Here is a 21,347-nt window from a genome sequence, read left to right on the forward strand (position 1 = left end):
TTCGAAAATGATTGGGCCGATTTTTTTTAACATTTCACACGAAATTCCTTCGGGTGTCTGGGAGTGTTCATTCGTAAGTCTCGGATCCAAATGTGTCCGAAAACCGATAATAAGATTTTTTTAAAAATCCGCTGAAAGAAGGAAATTTGATTTTGACACAAATTAACACTTCCATACAACGTAACATTACAAGTGCATTTGAGAAGTTTTATCACCGCACAAGCAGAAAGACCAAGATTTTAAAATCAAGTGTAATTTTTTTTGAGACAGGCGCGCGTTTGAAATGAATGTTTCTTTTTAGAATACAATTGGACCATGATACTTGACTTTTGTACATTTAACTTTAATTCAATGATTATGTAAAAATAGTTTCATAAAATCAACAGTTGGTGCTTTTATAAGACGGGGGCGCGTTCGAAATGAATGTTTCTGCTTAGAGCACAATTGAACTGTGAAACTTTGCTTATATTTTAAACTTTAAGTGGAGCTATTATATACAGATAATTTTATAAAATCAACAGTAGATTCTCTACAGTGCAATGTAGACGACAATGTATTGTGAACTAAGTCACTGCGGGGAGCTATCTGAAAAATCCCTCCTATAGACTGCGGACGGGTCCCTCACTAGAGAAGGCAATCAATCGATTGGATTATAAAATGGCTGATTTTATCGATTTCGATGACAATAAAAGTAAGGAGTAGGAATTTCTTGCTTCTCTTTCAATCCCGGACAACGTCGGGTCTCTCTGCTAGCATATATATATATATATATATATATATATATATATATATATATATATATATATATATATCATTAAATATTGATACTTGTTTAAGAGAATTAGAGAGAGAGGGTGGATACTAGTTTTGGGACGATTAATCGGAATCGAAATTGAGAATCGGAACTATCGGTGCTTTTTTCCGATGCCAAAACCGATTCCTTTAATCATCTATTTTATTTTGTTTTGTTTTTATAAAACATCTTCCATTGCTTGTAGTAATAAAAAATAATAAATATTTATTAATTTAAACTTTCAGTAAGATTTAAATCTCTAGATCACAGCCTCACAAGTGAGGTGTTACGCTTGAGAAAATGTGGGCACACTTAATATGTTTTTAAAGTTATCAGGACAAAATAACAAACTTTATAGTAAAATATTTAGAGATTTATAAAGAATCGGAATCGGAATCGGTAATTGTATCGGAATCGGGAAAAAATATTGGAACCGTCCCAACACTAGTGGACGCCCATCTCGGGTTTAATTTCCCGCGCAAAATAGTTTCGCGTCTCCTTTCGTTCCTCTCACGAATATTGGAATCTAGATATATAAATCTGATACTTAAAATTCATATTCAACTTTTACCAGACTATGTGACATCTGTTATAGTAAATGACCTTTATAGAGACTTTAGGAAAACTTAGAATTCATCGAATCTTTTTTTTTAATTTGTTCATCTGTACAACTATCTTAAAAAAAACAAAAAACAAGGCACATGGCTACAGAACTGTAAACTGATTTGCTTGCTTCTCTCTCTCTCTCTCTCTCTCTCTCTCTCTCTCTCTCTCTCTCTCTCTCTCTCTGTGTGAAAGTACACTAACCCTATTTGGCTTTAACTGACTTTCTTTCGAAGAAGGAAGTTTCATGGGAGTATGAAATTTACAAGCGGTCCCCAGTTGTATGTATCTCCCTGTTAGGGGAGATGATGACGTTTTGTTTTTGCAACTCTTGCAGGAAGGTGTCGACGTCCTCCTACATACAGCGCCTCGAATTCCCAAATTGGTCGCCCATTTTATTAATGCCCAGGCTCAATGTTGCTTAACTTCGGTGATTTGACGGGAACTGGTGTGTCAACGTGATTATTCCCTATACTGCTGGCTACAATTACTGGATATAACTTATTTTTTGCCCAGAAAATTGAAAGTCGGGAGTAAGCAAAGAGAATATAGAGAAGAAGAGTAATGCGTTCATCAGATGAGCTCTTTCCCTCTACCCCTCCTCCCTCATACTCTACTTTCTCTCGGTCCTGGATATGACCTTAAACTATATCCAGTGGTGAGGTCCCAGCTTGCCGGCTTTGGGGAGTGTGAAGCAATCCTTTAATTGCCATTGCTCCCAGGTCCACTCTGACCCGAAGTGGTAGTACCTGTTAGAGTCCCAACTATGGGTTAAATACAAACCGAATTGAAAACAACAAATATATTCTATTAAAAAATTTTCTTCAAAATCTTTGGATTCGGCATTAAATAACCTGAAAAGGATTGATATGCCGTAAAACAAAAACCAACCAACCAACCAACCAAATTTACTTTCTCTCTCTCCCTCTTACCCCCTATCTCTCTCTTTTATTTCTTTATATATCTTTTTTTACATAGGTATCGTCACTTATCAAGGACTAGAGACCACTCGAGGATAAGGATTAAAGAGTTCACAGTACTTAATTGGACAATATAGTAATCGTTAGTAATGGACATTCCGTAAATTTTTTAACTTAAGTGGAACGGGTCATCAAGAAATTGTTTACGTTAGACTTGAAGACAACAATATTGTAGTCAGCTGGAAGGCAGGCAAACGGAAGACAGTTCAACAGGCGTGCAGTTAAGAAAGAAACTTTGTTCATGGACTCTACGTTTAGGTTTAGGCACAGATAAAAGTGGGGGGAAATTATTGAGCTAGGCGAGTGTTTTCGTGAAAGTTTTGCGGGGGGGGTCATAGATTGGAGCTCAGACGAGTCTTGCCATGAAAATAACGATAAAGCGGAGAAAAACTTGCAAAATCTCTTCTGTGAGAAAAAGGTTGCAGAGAAGAGGAAAGGGCATCCCCACTAGGTTTCAAATCTATTTTGAACTCTGTAAAGGCAGGGTAATCCTTTATAACAGCTCCTGCCCAGATGTGGCAAGAGTACTCCATCCCTGGACGTACTCTTACATAGTTATATGTCTTATATATGTTACTCTTCTTTCACTTACATAAGAGACATTGATCATTTCTCTTTATTCTACGTTCATGTTTTCATGGAAAGAGCTTGACTAAGCTCCAATCCTTGGTTCTTTCTTCTCATGAAAAATTCGCAGCAACTATTCACCGTTATGCCACAATGAAAATAACAAAACAAAACAAAAAAAAACACTATCCACTCTCCTAATGTCACGCTAATTTTCCATGGACAAAAATTCTTTGCAAAGACTTTCCATCTTGAAGACATTACTTTGGAATTACTTCTCTGTATACCTCAACCTGTTTGTCTTCAAATTTAATGTAAATAATCACTTAATATATCCTTCAGGTTATTAAACTTAAATGTATCGCTTTCTTTTGTCGAAAATCGACATCTACTATTCGGACACCAAGAGATGCCGCAGCCACTATTATCCCGCAAGAAGATTGCCAGGAGCAACGGCTTCGTACAAACAACAACAGTGTCCTTTCACATGCATTGCGGGAATGAATCCGCCATTGACAACACACAAACGAAGCTCTGAACTCCTCCGTAAAGAGTGGGAAACATTGAACTGGGCACGAGACAATGTGGCGCAGTTGATAGAGACGTTGAATCTCTATGGTTCCAGGTGGACATTGTCTGAAGATACCGGTTTCAATCCTACCCAAAGCGTGCCAGAGGTTTACTTGGCCAAAAATGTGGTGAGACGACAACAACAACGGAGGGTAGTGATTGCTGAGAATGCAGTTAGGAGATTCGAAGTTCCTATCCGTCGCAGTTACCACCTGACGAAGGCCAGAGGAATAGTTGGCTGAAACGTCGTAAAAAAACAACATCCAATAACGATGAAAACAACAACTAATAAAGATGAGAATAATAGTCCGAAATAAAAATAAATTAATATATATATATATATATATATATATATATATATATATATATATATATATATATATATATATATATATATATAATGCTCATCTCAAAAATGAATTCCAATTAAGGAATAATATTTATATATAAATCATCAATGTTAGGTGCAATATCTTCAGACAGCCTGATCTGGAAGCACCAGTCATTCTATAGAAGTATATGCCGCATCTCCACACTCCATAGACATGTATACATATAGTTGTATATTTTTCCGTCAAAAAGATGCAGGAGGATAAAATTCAATTAAAGTACATAAAATGCTTTCAATAGCAATGGCCAAGAACACACTGCCTGAAAGTACTTCCTTTAAACTCCTATGCCTAACGTTTACAGGGAATATTAACTGGGATATATACATTGAGAGCATTGTTAAGGCTGCTGCAAAGAAGGTGGGCTCTCTCTATCGTGGCAGAAAATTACTTACGCCTGAAAGTATCCTATACCTCTATAAGGCAACCATTCGCCCATGTCTGGAGTACTGTTGTCACATTTAGGCTAGTGCATCTGCTGCTTGTCTCTCGCTCCTGGACAGGGTTCAAAAGAAAGTCGCCAACCTGATAGGTCCTGAACTGTCATCTAGGCTTCAGCCTCTGTCCCATCGATGTTGCATCCCTCTGGCTGTTCTACAAATACTTTAATGGTGAATGCTCTGATGAACTGCAAGCACTTGTACCTCCTCGACGTGAATACCCCCGACAAATGCTACAAGCAACTAAGTCCCACCCATTTACAGTAGAGATCCCTAGGTGTAAGAAAGCCTTTTACTCCAATAGTTTCTTCCCCACAACTGCAAGTCTTTGGAACTCCCTTCCGGGATACTGCTTTCCCAACTGTACTGATATGCAGAAGTTCAAGTGTAATGTAAACAAACATCTTTTTACTCATCTCCTTTTATAATGCCCCCGCAAATTATGTTCCCGATAGTAGCCCCTACTTCAAAGTGGCGCTTGACTTGTTTGGAGTGAAAATTTAAAAAAAAAAATGAGTAGATAACGTAGCAGTACGTTATAACATCCAATTAGTTTTATGTAAAATTTATTTAAAATCATACGAGCTTTCTCTTATCGCCCTGTTTAATGAGTCATAAAGAAAACAAAACACAAGAATAGAATAACCTACGGGATTGACACAAACATGCAAAGGTGAGGGTTGTTCGTCCAGCCGACAAACTACTTTGGTTGGTTTATTGGATATCGACTACCGCCATACCGCTTTGTCATCCTGTATTTATTAAGTATCGATCAATACATTCGTAGGTAACACAGCATCACCACAACACTTTCTCATTCTGAATCAGTGATATAATTACTCGTAGAAAGTTGTCGGGATGCTTCAAAAAGTGGTAGTCGATAGGTGAGAATTTTGGAGAGTATGGCAGATGAGGCAAAGTTTCGTAGCCCAATTCGTTCAACCTCTGAAGGATCGGTTTAGGAACACACGCACAGGCATTGTCCTGGAGGAGAATTGAGAGTGTGACGTCATAAAATTAATTGCATAAATATGGAGTCAAATTGGAAGGAGCAGGATGAGAATAAGAAAAAGGAAATAAGAATGGAACGACGGTGGAAAGTTACGTTAAGCGAACCCGTTCGTTTGCTCTCTTCTGTTACTTCTTTCACAAGTCGAACTTTGTGAAAACTGTCGTCGTTTTTTATTGGCTTTACCGGTGCGGTGTACTGACAGACAGCCCGCTATATTGGGTGCGTAAAATGAAAAAAAAAACAGCTTTTACTTTTATGAAGAATTTTATTTCGAAGTTCTCATTTTCCTCTCTCTACATACAACCGTTTGGGTCTGTTAGAAAGATTAAAGTTGCATCACCGATCAGATTGTGATGCACGAGAAGAGGTTACAACGATTCTAAAGCGAATAATACTAATTGTATTTCAGCAGCTTGGAAATTATTGCTTTTTTATTTAGTGACTAGAACGCGTGTTTGGCCTTCTTGAGAATACACATCTGGATAACGGGCGTTCTTTTAGCGAATTAGCTCTACAAGTACGAGCTCTAAGACACGGAGTAATTTCAATAAATCTTCCATTTGACAGATGGTAATGCCAACTGCAAAATACATTTGGTTATTTTTGAAATAACAATGGGAATAATAAAAACGGATGAAATGGCTGTTATTCACAAGAAATGTTTTGTGGGCATTTATGTGTATTTATGTACCTATATATATTTTCCGTTTCTGTTACCCCCCCCTCTCATTCACTTCCTCTCCCTCTCCCTCTCACTCTCCCTCTATCTCCCTCTCACACACAAACTTATACATATATATATATATAACCCGGATATAAGATACCTGGATATGATAAAAACGGATATAAGACAGATTTTCTCTCGTTCCAAATTAGAGAGTGTCTTAATGTAGTGTAACCCAGATATAAGCACACTGGATAAAAGTTTGACCCGGATATAAGAGAGCTGTATGGACCGGAGAGGCAGTATCTTATATCCGGGTTAAACTGTATATCTGAATTAACTTGTTTTGTCGGAAAATCGCCTATATATTCGATAAAAGTTTTTTTAATTTTAATTCTTATAATGTTGGAAACTTATAAAAATTTTATTTTCATTAGCGTCATTTTGCCTTTACCAATTTTTATTCCAAGGAAAAAGATTTTTTTATGTCTAACGATGAACATATATCTGTCTCTGATAAAATTTTTGATGAAATAACGCTATTTAACGAAACACATGAAAGACGTTGTCCATTTACATATAAATAAGATACTATGAGTGTGAAATAAATACATCTACTGGTTTAGGAATGATAACTAACAATATATATATATATATATATATATATATATATATATATATATAGTAAGTTACAAAATGCATATGGCGATTAAGCTACCCTGAATATTCCGCATTACATCCACTCTAGGATTCTTCAAGCTTATATATATATATAAACCTGAAGAATCCTAGAGTGGATGAAACGCCGAATATTCAGTGTAGCTTAATCGCCATATACATTTTATAACTTACTAACTAACTCTACCTACGTATTGAGCACTTTTGAAGTAAACACTTAAAGTTTACGCATAAATCTATACTTTCGTATATTAATTTTATGTGAGTAAATTAAGTAGTTATATATATATATATATATATATATATATGTGTGTGTGTGTGTGTGTGTGTGTGTGTGTGTGGTGTATAGAAATAGAGAAGAGAGAGATATAATAAACGATATATATATATATATATGTATCGTTAGTTATTTTTCTGTATATATATATATATATATATATAAATATATATATGTGTGTGTGTGTGTGTGTGTGTGTGTGTTAGTATTTATTTAAAAGAAGGAAGAAACATTTGCATTATCGAACAGGCCTTCGCCGTTGATGTCTTGCTGGCAATGATCATTAGTTTTCCTCCAATGTCCCCGTTTTCTTTGCATTCAACTTGTACAGGTCTAGTTAGTGCTTCCTCACCTCGGTCTTTTCATCCTTCTCACTATTGTGAGTGCCAGTCGTTGCCGACATTAGAAATTGTAAGGACCCTTCAGGCTTATGCGCGAATAAATTACTAACTATTTCGTATATTAATTTTATGTGAGTAAATTAAGTAGTTATATATATATGTGTGTTTGTGTGTGTGTGTGTGTGTGTGTGTGTGTGTGTGTGTGTGTGGTGTATAGAGATAGAGAAGAGAGAGATATAATAAACGATATATATATATAAATATGTATCGTTAGTTATCTTTCTGTATATATATGTGTGTGTGTGTGTGTGTGTGTGTGTGTTAGTATTTATTTAAAAGAAGGAAGAAACATTTGCATTATCGAACAATGATCATTAGTTTTCCTCCAATGTCCCCGTTTTCTTTGCATTCAACTTGTACAGGTCTAGTTAGTGCTTCCTCACCTCGGTCTTTCCATCCTTCTCACTATTGTGAGTGCCGACATTAGAAATCGTAATAACTCATACCCTAAAAGCGATCATTCAAACAGAAATTAGAACACTAATAATCACGAAAAAATTTAAATTGTTGAACTCGTGCACTTTGTCCGCTAAAAAGAAATGCCTACCAAAAGGAAGTGTGTATTCAGCTGCGTTTTCCATTAAAAAAAAAACCTTGAATAACTGAATACATATTACTAGATTGGAAAACCAGATATTACGGCCATAAAATTATTATTACAAAAAATTGCTATTACGACAACAAAAAAGAATAAAAACGTTGAAGGAAATAACACAATAGGCTAGTAAATATGAAAATTTAGACGAGCCGTTTAGATTAATAAGAAATTTGAAATTGTAAATTATAAAGATCCTTTAATCTATTAATTGTAAAAGTTAATAAATAAACAATTGTAAACAGAATAAATAGCGCTTTAAGATAACAATACACGAGAAAATAAAATTATTAAATGAATGTCTGGGCTTAAACAACTCTTAAAACTATATAAAAAAAAACTATTCCAGGCACGCACGCGTAAAAATAAAATCAATTAATTCGACATGTTCACAAAAAAGGTGAATGACCTCTATTAAAAATAAAAAAAGGAAGTACAATCAGCTGAACCTTAGTGCTAAGAAAGCACTGACACTTGTTAATAGACACATTGACTTCTTGTAGAGAATAACTAACTACATATTTAATTTGTAGTCATGTGCGACTAAACACCACGTATATATATATATATATATATATATATATATATATATATATATATATTTATATGTATATATATACACGCATATACATATATATATATATATATATATATATATATATATATATATATATATATATATTATAAACCCTGTAACACGAATCCAATATATTACAGCCTAAAGATTTCCAACAGAGATGTAATGCGAATGGCTCCATGTAGCTTGCTTGCCATAATTATATCTTCATAACATTTTATATATATATATATATATATATATATATATATATATATATATATATATATATATATATAGGTGTGTCTTTTTATTTTAATTCAGTTGAAGTCCTCAGAAATCAAGGGGCTCACTACCTGGGACTAATACCTGAACACTATGTACATTTATATTCGAATGTTCCATTAAAGTTATTTATCTTTCAAACCTTGAGTTACTAAAGAAATTGAGAAGATAAATTTTCTCCTCTCTGTTAACAATTTCCATATGCTGTAGTATAACTTTAGTTTGGGTCACTTGGTCTTACTAGATTTTAAGAAAAGAAGTCACCTAGTCTGGTGGAGTATCCAGCTTGATTGTGGGAGATAGAGTGCTTGAGGATAAAGGAAATTCAACATAAGAGTGGAATATATATATATATTGTTAGGAGAAGTAATCGGAATCGGGAATCGGATAAATCGGAGCTTTTGGGGGTATCAGAATCGGGAAAATTTGACTCTATTTTCCGATGCCAAAACCGATTCCTTTAATTATCTATTTTATTTGATTTTGTTTTTATAAAACGTCTTCCACTGCTTGTAGTAATAATAAAATAATAAATATTTATTTATTTAAACTTCCAGTAAGACTATAATCTCTAAACCATCCCCTCAAAAGTGTGTGTTTACGTTTAAGGAAATATCTGCACATGTAACATGTGTTTTTACAGTAATCGGGGCAAAATAATAATTTTATGGTAAAATATTTAAAGATTTATAAAGAATCGGAATCGAGAATTTAGTCCGGTATCAGTAATTGTGTCGGAATCGGGAAAATATTGGAATCGTCCCATAAATATGGAATCGTCCCACATATATATATATATATATATATATATATATATATATATATATATATATATATATATATATACTGCAAAAGTACCCGTCGTTGACTGAGTTCAAAAACAGCCTACAGAAAATGGACTCTGATTTATGAAAGTATGTTATGAAAACAAATGCTTGTAATGATATTGCTTCGAATTGCGGGTATCAAAGCAAAAGCAAAATATGATGAAAGTAAAAATAAAATAGATTAACTTTATAATTTATTATACCGTATGTGTTCACACTGAAAGACTTATCACAATATTCTGTGGATCTATATTAAACAACCTTGTTAAACTTTCTGACATATTTCAATTTCTTTGTGACATATTTCCATTCTATGTAGGTCAGGTACGAACGAACACCCCATAATTTTATTATACCATATTTCTTCAAACTGAAAAATAATTATCAAAGTATACTTACGCAGATAGATATGAAAAGTCTTTATTAAAGTTTGTGCCTATTTCCATTCTATGGAGGTCAGGCGCGAACGCAGACCCCACAATTTTATTATACCACCCCTATGTAAGTTAAAACATACTTATCAAAGTATTATTATGTATATCTATATCAAAAACACTTGTAAACATTTTTTTTTTAATTTTAAAATTTTTTATTTCCATACTTTGTGGACCATGCGCGAACGCAGACCCCACAATTTTAATGAACCACCGTTCTGCCAGATCAACCATACCCATTCCTGTGTCTCGATACATCTTCTATCATTATATGTAATCAGTTTTTTACAATAGTCAACATATAGGAGCCTATTCCTGACCACACACACACACACACACACACATACACACACACACACAGACATTCATCTTTATATTATATATATATATATATATATATATATATATATATATATATATACATTTACTGGCCTAAATGTGAACTGGTTGTCTTTTGTAACAAAATCACGTAAGGTCGGCTTAATTAATACTTTGGTAAATAGAGACCTGATGATTTGTTCACCTAACAGATTAGACGCCGAACTCGATAAGTTCAGGGAAATATTCATCAATAATGGTTATCCTGTTGACCTGATTAATGACTGTATTTTCAGAAAGGTTGCGGATTTTAAATCCCCTAAAATGTTTGGACCTTTGAAATGCCCGATTTATCAAAAATTACTGTGGATTGGGGAAAAGAGTAACAGACTTTCCAAACAGATTCGCAGAAGTATTTACGACTGCTTTTGTTCTGTGTCCTTGCGTTTGGTATATACTACGAGACCTGCATTTCCTTCTTTTCGCAAGGATAGTTTGCCTTACATCCAAAATAACAATATTGTATATCAATTCAAATGCCAGTGCGATGCTGATTATGTTGGGCGAACATCCTTGCATCGTTTGACTCGTATAATCCAGCATGTTCCATCGAAGATCAGACAAGGGAGAATGGGGCCTGGTGGTCTCCCTCATTCTGCAGCCTTGGACTCTGCTATTGGCAAGCATGTGGCTGACAACTCGTGCTGTGCCGATAGATACAAAATAGAATGGTTCGAGGTGGTACATAGAGCGGACTCCAGAAACCATTTAAAGTTTTTGGAGTCTGTCTCTATTGCGGTGCGGAAACCTTCTTTGTGCCGGCAGAAAGAAATATCTAACGCATTGTTTCTCTTTAGGGAACTGTGAATCTTTTCTCCCGTTTTTCCCCCTCGTTGTGCTAATATTTTAATCGCTTTTCAAACGTTAATAAACTTTATTTTAGTGTCCCCGTAATTTTTGGCACATTCAATAGTTCCCCATCAGAACTCTTTACTTTCGAAATAGCATTATTATTTTACGCTATCGATTTTCTCCTGATGAGATGATAGCTAAAAGAGCTCTCGAGAGACTTCCGCCCATTTTATTTAAAACTTTATTTAAATTCTGTACTTCTAAACATTTTATATATATATATATATATATATATATATATATATATATATATATATATATATATATATATATATATTTGTGTGTGTGTGTGTGTGTTACAGAAGATTATAAAACGTCGGTACTGTCAGTTTTAAATCTAACACAATGGAGACCAAACTTCGGTCATCTCTGTTAAACTCTTCAGTTTCAGTTTATATCTGTGTCTATTTTCCGTTCTTCTGTCACGCGCACACAAATACCCACATATATGTATGCGTGTATATTTGTGTGTATGTATATGCATGTGTGTGTGTATGTGTGTGCGGGTGTTCTTGTGTTGTGTGTGTTATAACCATATAAAGCTGCTGATTAAGAGTTATGAGTCATATCTGTAAACGGCACCCTTCAAACGTGATTCATGTGTTAATAAACATTAGTGACCGCCACCGCCACCAAAGTCGGCGCGCAGCTGAGGTGGATTTTGCCAGCTGCGTCGTCGTTGTCGGTGTTGTTCGTGTTAGTGTAATTAGCTCTTCAAGTTAAGACAATAAATGTCATCAAGTCATTTGCTTTTCAGATAGTTTACGGGAGGAAACGTCAAGGGAATATAAAACAAAAGGGAAAAAATTGCAAAAGGTGAAATAAAATGCAGTGTAGACAGTAAAAAGAATTGTGAATGATGAAGAGAATGCCGGTATTGTTTACGACATAGATAAATATAGGGTGAATCGTTTAAAATGTGAGAGATATGAATAGAGACAGTGAGAGATTGTTATGGAAGAAGAAGAAGAAGAAGAAGAAGAAAGTCATGGAGGAGGAGGAGGAGGAGGAGGAGGAGAAGAACGTCTTGGAGTAGGAGGAGAAGAAGAAGAAGAAGAAGAAGAAGAAGATTGAAGAAGGAGAAGAAGAAAAAAGAGAAAGAAGAAGACGGAGAGAAGGTAATGGAGTAAGAGGAGGATGAGGACGAGGAGGAGGAGGAGGAGGAGAAAAAGAAGCAGAAGAAGAAGATAGTGGAGTAGGAGGAAGAGAAGAAGAAGATGAGCATCGTGGAGTAAGAGGAGGAGAAAAAGAAGAAGAAGAAGGCAGTTGAGTAAGAGGGGGAGGAGAAGAGGAACATTGTGGAGCAGAAGGAGGAGGAGAAGAAAAAGAATAATAATAATAATAATAATAATAATAATAATAACAAGAAGAACAACAACAAGGAGAAGAAGAAGAAGAAGAAAAAGAAAGGAAAAGAGTGACAAATAAGAAGACGTGAATGTAGGAGAAAAGAAAGTGGAAGAAAGAAAAGATAAAGAAGAGAAAGCGAGGACGGAAGGAGGTGAATAAGAAGAAAAAGAAGAAAAAAGGAGACAAATGTGATGTAAAAAGATGGGGAAAACGTTAAAGTAAGAGAAAAGAAAAAGGAAGCAAATAAAAGAAGACAAAAGATGGCGCGAAACGACGCGAAAGACGTTAAGGAAGAAGAAAAAAGAAGATAAGAAGGAGAAAAAGAAAAGAAAGAAAGGGGAAAATAGTAGCTTACTGAAAAAGAGGAAGAAAACAACAAAAGACGAAGAAATTAACAGGAAAGGAAAAGAGAAATAATGAACGGATTATACAAATACAAATACAAGAGAGAGAAAAACGTTGGAAGAACGTTAATAATACAAGAAAAATGATGACGCAAATAATAAAAAAAATAAAAATAATGACTGTAATATCGAATGAAATGAAGAGGGATAGATATATATAGAGAGAGATAGCAAGAGCGGGTAAAGAAAGGAGAGAGAGAAGGTAAGGAGGGAGAAGGAAAGTAATAGAGTAAGACAATAATTTGAAAGAGAATGAAAAGAAAGAACAAACATGGCCATTGGGCCGGGATCAAAGTGTAGTATATGTTCCGGCAGATACTGCAAGCAAACACCATATGTGGGGGAAACCCCACATATAAGACCTTGGTCAATGTAGGGGCAACCCTTCATACCAATTGTCATTATCCAGCTCCCCTACTCCCCGGGGAGTTGGTCCCCATTTCCCCTTCACTCCTCACATTAAAAATCGGCCTTGTGCCTAATTTGCTCAGTGGGGGAACAAATAAATACCTGGCCTTCGGGCCGGGATCAAAGTGTAGTATCTGTTCCGGCAGATACTGCAAGCAAAGACCATATGTGGGGGAAACCCCACATATAAGACCTTGGTCAATGTACGGGCAAACCTTCATACCAATTATCACTATCCAGCTCCTCTACTCCCCGGGGAGTTGGTCCCCATTTTCCCCTTCACTCCTCACATTAAAAATCGGCCTTGTGCCTAATTTGCTCAGTGGGGGAGCAAATAAATACAATCTGTTCTTCAGATGCTGCACTTAAGATAATTTGTCCCAGTCAATGGAGGGTAAAACCCTCTATACGGGGACAATTATTATTTTTGGTCACAACCTGAGAGCCCCTTTTTACCCTACTTTTAGGGGAGCTGGTTTTTTATCACACATTAAAAACGGCTTTGTGCCTAATTTGCTTTCGTGGGGAAGCAAATAAATACCGTAAAATAAAAAAAGAGAGAGAGTGGATTATATGTAGCAACAGTAATAGTGGTATTATCAGTAGCAAAGAATAACAAGAAGAAAAAGAAGGAGAAGAAGAAGAAGAAGAAGAAGAAGAAGAAGAAGAAGGAGAAAAGAAGAAGAACAATAAGTTTTAGACAGCGACTAGAAGGCTCAAATAGATTCGAGATCATCTTGATATGACTTGTTATCTGTAAGCTGAGATACGGCCTGCGTTGTTTTGTGCAGTCCTAGGAGGTTCAACCTTATACGTTTTGCTATTTCACATGTAGGATTGATTTACTGCTAGTCGCTTGAGACAATCTAACCGGTGGAGTTCAATGGGGAAGCCCAGGCATTTTCTGCGACCAAAGTGCCATTTCTTTAGGAAACTAGCTTTCCAAATCTAACTTTCGCGTGCTTGCGTCAGATCCTTCCGCCGTGAAATTGAAGATATTAGAGAGCAAAAAAATGGTACTCAGAAAATAGGTCAGCAGACACAAGAAGAAAATGAAAAAAGAAAGAGAGGAAGAGAGGGAATACGCAAAGAAATAAACAAGAATGCAGGTACTATAAAACCATATATATATATATATATATATATATATATATATATATATATATATATATATATATATTATATTTCTTACAACTTAGTCACCTCTTATCAAGGCCTAAAGGAAACTCGAAGAAAAGAGTTAATTTCTGTACAATAAACATTGAAACATATCGTAGTAATCGTTAGTAGTGGGAATTTGGATAATTGGATTAAGTAAGGAAATGGCTCATCAACAACTTGTTCACGTTGGGCTTTTAGAAGAGGAAAGAAAAATAAGGGGGAGGGGTCAACTGACCGGTTTCGCCCTCATTGTATAAAAATAAAGTAACATTATGGTCCGTTATGGGTGGAAAAAAGGGGAAGCCATTAAAATAACGCAACATTATGATATTTTTTCAAGATCCTAGCAATTAATCACGCTCAAACCTAAGAGATATTTTTTCTCTGTTTCTCGGTTATATATATATATATATATATATATATATATATATATATATATATATATATATATATATATATATATATATATATATATGCGTGTGTGTGTATATATATATGTGTGTGTATATATATACATATATATATAAATTATTATAAATAATCATTTTTAATAAATAAAAAGTAACTATTTGCCTTTTAAATCTTTTCTAGATACGTCTGCCTTACTTAAAAATGCTAGGTTTATTTTGGTGTCTTTAGTTAAAAAACCACCACCAAATATTTTTGCTGATGAGGAGACCTTGTTTTCAAAAACTATATGAGAAAATTATTATCCAAGTTTCGATCTCTATCACAATAAAAACATCGTTTCCGAAACGATCGTACAATTTATTGATTTTGTTTGTTCTTTCTAATGAAATCGATTTTTAATTTTTAATTTTAATTATAAATTATCAATCATCTTACTTAATATTAAAACACATCTAGGATATACATGCCTATCGATCTTATTATATATCTACATTACAACGAGCACTGTTTTCTTTTCTTTTATTTTAATTGTGTTATTGAATGCACTAATACATTAAAATATACTCTGCTCTTTAGACTCTTGTTCTAATCCCCAATATATATATATATGCCCATCTATCCCTCTATCTATCTATCTATCTATCTATCTATCTATCTATATATATATATATATATATATATATATATATATATATATATATATATATCAGCTAAGGTTGTAGGTTCAATGATAGAAGCGTTAATTAAATTTTAAAATGAATACGTATGTTTTAGATACGTTTGACAGCCAAATCACAACGTAATATTATAAAGTTTTTTGTTAAAATTTCATTCCTAAAAACATTATTTTTTCAGAACCAAAATTGAATGATGTATTTATGCCGCTCCCAATTTAGGGGGCACAACTTTGATCAAAGGGAAAAGTTTTCTCATCTCGAATTTAGGTAAACATGCACTTTTGTCTAAAAATAATTGAATTCATTCAAAAAGTATCGCAAACAATATATATATATATATATATATATATATATATATATATATATATATATATATATATATATATGCTTTCACGCAGCAAGCAGGCCTTATAGTGGCTCAAACCGCTTATTTATAAACACACACACACACACACACACATATATATAATTATTTTAAAAGAAGTTTAATTATTATAGTAAAAAAAATAAATAATTATTATAGTAAAAAAAATTAATAATTATTATAGTAAAAAATAATTATATATATACATATATATATATATATATATATATATATATATATATATTTGCTTACTGTATTTTGGGGAAAGAGTTCCGACAAAATGCTCGATTACAAAGAAAAACTTTTTCGATATAAGAGCTAAATATTTATTTATTAGTTTTACAGAAGTTCAGAAAAACACTGGTACCGTCGGTTTCAAGCCCAAACTCAACGGGAAACCGTTAATGGTAACACGTAAATAATGTTCGGCTCTCGTCAGCAATTTTGTTGATGGCTGACGAGAGCTGAACGTCTGTAAAACTAATAAATAAATAAATATATAATAAATAATTATATATATATATATGTATGTATATATATATATATATATATATATATGTATATATATATATATATATATATATATATATATATATATGTATGCATATATGTAAGTGTGTGGGTGAAGGTTAAATTAAAAACTTCGTGATTTATGTGAAAAAAAATCCGCTCGCATGAACATAAATAAATCAATCAATAAATTAAGGTTTTTATAATAATAAAAATGATAATAATAATAATAATAATAATAATAATAATAATAATAATAATAATAATAATAATAATAAAAACGCCGCCTCGGAACAGTTTCGCCACCCAAGATGCTATTTTTTGTGTGTCACTCACAAAACCGCAATGACGTTTTCATGATTGACATGAAACGCGACCATCTTGAATCGTTGTCGTTTCCTTTCACACGATTATCACAAAACATAAAGGCTTATAAAACCCACGCTTTGATGTTTGAAGAAGAAAAAGCGTCTGTTGTAAAGGGGAAAGGAAAAGGGCGTGGTCTTTTGAATGAGGGTGACGTCGGCGTGGGGTAGAGTTCAATTATTGTGACTGTCTATTTATCGATTGGCATAAAGCTAAGGCAAATCGACGCACCTGCAAGCCATCAGTATTTATCGAGGTCGGAAATACCATTAATTCAGTAACATAAAAGTGAGACGAATAAAAAAAAAGAGCTATCATCGTTGAACATTCTGATTTAATTTTTAATTGATGGCCCTTTCTCGTGGCAGAAAGTAATTATTCAATCATGTCATATTTAACACAACTGAGTTCTTTTTTCCGATTCTGTTGGATAACTGTTTGATAATTTTTTATTCCAGCTGGGAGGTTGTATATTATGGCGCCCAGTTGCTGTTGTTCGATCATTCTTCTCAAGCTACATTTCTGTCGCTACATGCGATCCTCGTCAGCATTGTTTGTTGTTGTCATTTGCTTAATTTAGGTTTGGTGTATCTATATTCATATTTTTTGGAAATTTTATATTCGTTATAAAGGCTGGTGCCCGATCGGTAGAGATTAACTATTTATTTTTAATTTTTATTTTCTCATGTTATATTTCATTTATTTGGTAATTTATTTATTGTTAGTGGTTGAGTATGGTTAGTATATTTGTTCCGATATTAAATTTAATTCGGTTAATAAGGAGATATAGTTTTTTTTTAATTAGTATAGCTCCTCGTAGTTGTTAATGCATCACATTTTAATATAAAAGATATTTCTTATGTCGGACGATTGTAGGTTTTATGAATTATTAGAAGTCGTTTTATGGCACTAGTGTTTGTTAAATGGTAGGTTAACCGTCAGGAGAGTGTTGTCGTGGTGTGACCTATGTAAATATTTTATGGGTGTTTAGAGTGGATATATATGTATATATATATATATATATATGAATATATATATATATAATATAAAGCTGAACGTGTGTGTGTGTGTGTGTGTGTGTGTGTGTGTGTGTGTGTGTGTGTGCCTGGTCACGAATAGGCTCCTATATGGTTAACTATTTTAAAAAAAAACTGATTACATATAATGATAGACGATGTATCGAGGATCAGGAATGGTTTTGTTTGATCTTAGAGAACGGTGGTTCATAATAATTGTGGGGTCTGTCTTCGCGCCTGGCCCCCAAAGTATGGAAATAAAAAATGAAAAAAAAAACGTTTACAAGGGGTTTTGATATAGATTTACATAAGAATACTTTGGTAATTATGTTTCAACTTAAATAGGGATGGTATAATAAAATTGTGCGGTCTGCGTTCGCACCTGCACTCCATGAAAATATAGCACAAACTTTAACAATGACTTTTCATATCTATTTGCGTAAGTATACTTTGATAATTATGTTTCAGTTTGAAAAAATATGGTATAATAAAATTATTAGGTGGTCGTTCGCGCCTAACCTCCATAGAATGGAAATATGTCACAAAGTTTAACAAGTTTTTTTTAAAGGGATGAGGGTCCACAATAACACCTTAACTTTAATCTTAATCCACGTTAGCTTTTATTAATTTTCTTTTCAGTTGAATCATATTGTGTCGAATAAATTCACCTCATAGATTCACGTTCTCATTAAAGTGAAAGCCTAAAGACAGACGGAACTTTAGACAATTATCCACACAAATTTTGCATAACTCTGTTTTTTTTCCTTCTCCACTTGCACGGGACACTCTTTCGAAAATATATAAATAGATAGATAATAAAAAATAAGAACGTTACTTGTTATCGTTTCAAAAGAAGGAAAAAATCCTGCTAACATGATTACATGTCGTTTTAAAAATATTTACATAACCTTTTTATTTTTATTTATATACCTGTTTAAGCTTTTTTGTCAATGTACTAGAAGGAATTCAGTTGATTACAACCCTTTCTGCGTGTTATTTACATTACAATAGTAAAACCCTGAATCCGACGGCGCAATACTACACCCTTCAATACTGTAAAACTGAAACGAAGCTGTTCTGCTAAAAAGGGCGCCATATTCATATTTATATCGATTCTTTGCTTTAAAAAACTAAAGTAATTACGTGTTTACTTTTTTAATATCCTATTTTGCTGTTTCGGATTTTTTTTAGTAAAGTAAGTAAGGCTTCATTATTTTTCAAAACTGTTTTTGTTTCTTTGTTTTTCGATATTTCGTCGATATTATTTAGTAAGAGTGTTTAGCAGAAAAGCCAACAAACGACTACCCGAAAAATAAATATACAAGAAATAAAAATTACCATAGTCAAACAAAGTTCAGTTCATGTTTTGTTGTTTTGAAATGATTTGTAATGCGCTTTACTTGAAATAATTTCACCGAACCGAAATTAAAATGCAATTTGAGGCGATAACTACTTAAATGAATTTTATATAAACTACACATGCCATAATCGAATATTCCTCAAGCACAAAATAACGGAAAACCTTAAAATATGTTTATAAATATTCCTTACGTTGACGGAATTCTCTTATATTGTTTACACAGAATGCTCAGGTGCCCCTCATTCAAACTGAAAACGTGGCTATCCATTTCAAAGTCGCTGCCATTTTGATTTTTTTTAAACCGGGACGTGAATTAAAAAAAAAGAAGATTTTTACAAACTACTTAAAAATACAAACCAGTTAACTTTTCTACCATAAAAGTAACTTTTATTGACTATGGTAACATTTATTTCTTGTATATATATATATATATATATATATATATATATATATATATATATATATATATATATATATATATATATATATATATAACATTTTCTCTTTGTAAGGAAACATCATTTTGTTGGTCACTCTTAGCTACGAAAGGAAACAAAGTTGATATAAAAATATATTTTCGCGAAAATTATTTTTACTTTCATCATATTTTGCTTAGGGTAAAATTTTTGAGTATCAAAACCTATATATTTACAACCCCCTCCTTTTCATCAATCAATCCATTTTCTGTAAACTGTTTTTGAACCCAGTCAACGACGGGTATTTCTGCTAGTATATATATATATATATATATATATATATATATATATATATTACTACATTTTCATGCAAAAGAAGTGCTATGTGACACAACTGTCTGTTTATGGTCGAAAATTGCGCCTGTAAATGATGAATTAGAACGTAATTGGATCCTTTTATCATTTGAATAATCCCGGGCCACAGTCGGCGGCCTTGATGGCGTAATTGTTGGTTGGAAGGGTAGAATACAAGAGAACAAATGCATTCGGGAATGAGAAGTCTTATAATCATATTTTGTGACAGGAATGTTGAATAGTTGTTTTGTCTTCGATATGCCCTTGAAGTCAAGGCTTTCAGTTTTTTGCCTGTATGGGAAAACTGGTAATGGAAAAGTTAATTTCTATTCGGGAAATCACCTAATTGATATGTACAAGTGATTTGGCCAATTAGTCAATCGCACGATCCCAGAGTATTATGTAATGAGGAGAGATTGGCGGAATGAGGAGTCACGATTCATCAAATCCCATACTGCTACCTTCCAATAAAAAGATGTGCAAAGCAATTTTTAGCGAGTCAAAAACAAGAATTCCCAGTCAGGTTTGAGAGTCGGAACTGTCTACACCCCCCCCCCCCACACTCACTAACCATCCGGGGTGGAGCGAAGAGACAATCGGTTATCGAAAAGGTCCCGCTTAATGACTGTTTAAGCAAACTGCTTGTGAAAGAAAAAGGAGTTGCATATATTAATTCATAGTCCCTTTTTTTAATAATTTTAATCAGAATTTATTAAAAAAAAATTTCATACTAACAAAAATCCAAGATTACGTCTGGAGTCGATTATTTGTCGCGTACAAAATTCGTTAAATGCTTGCCAATGAATGATATAAAAGTAATTTCTTTTAAGAGACATCAAGCAGAAGAAAGGCTAGCAAACTCAGCGCCCGTGAATAGGGCCAGCGATGCGTGAACTCCCTGGATACTCTGAGTTGTACATCTTTTTTTTCTTTTTTTTGATTTTTAAAAATAGTTTTATATTTTTTGTTCTCTACCTTCGAGCCACTTTTGAGCCAGGAAACGCAGGAATCTCGCAGTAACCTAGTCAGTGTAGAACCAATAAATACCACGCCATTGAACTTTTTTCGATATTCCGAAATAGGGAGCCCATAGGAGTACACCTCTATACCGGTCAACAGTGAGTATATATAGCAGTATCAGGAGTACTACGCTAACATGGCTCCAGTGATAATCCAGTAGTCGACATGTGACTTGTGATGGGGCGATTCCAATATTTTTCCCGGTTCTGATACAATTACCGATTCCGAT

The sequence above is a fragment of the Euprymna scolopes genome, chromosome 18 (genome assembly GCF_053919585.1).
Source record: "Euprymna scolopes isolate OS-2025 chromosome 18, ASM5391958v1, whole genome shotgun sequence".
Lineage (NCBI taxonomy): Eukaryota > Metazoa > Mollusca > Cephalopoda > Sepiida > Sepiolidae > Euprymna > Euprymna scolopes.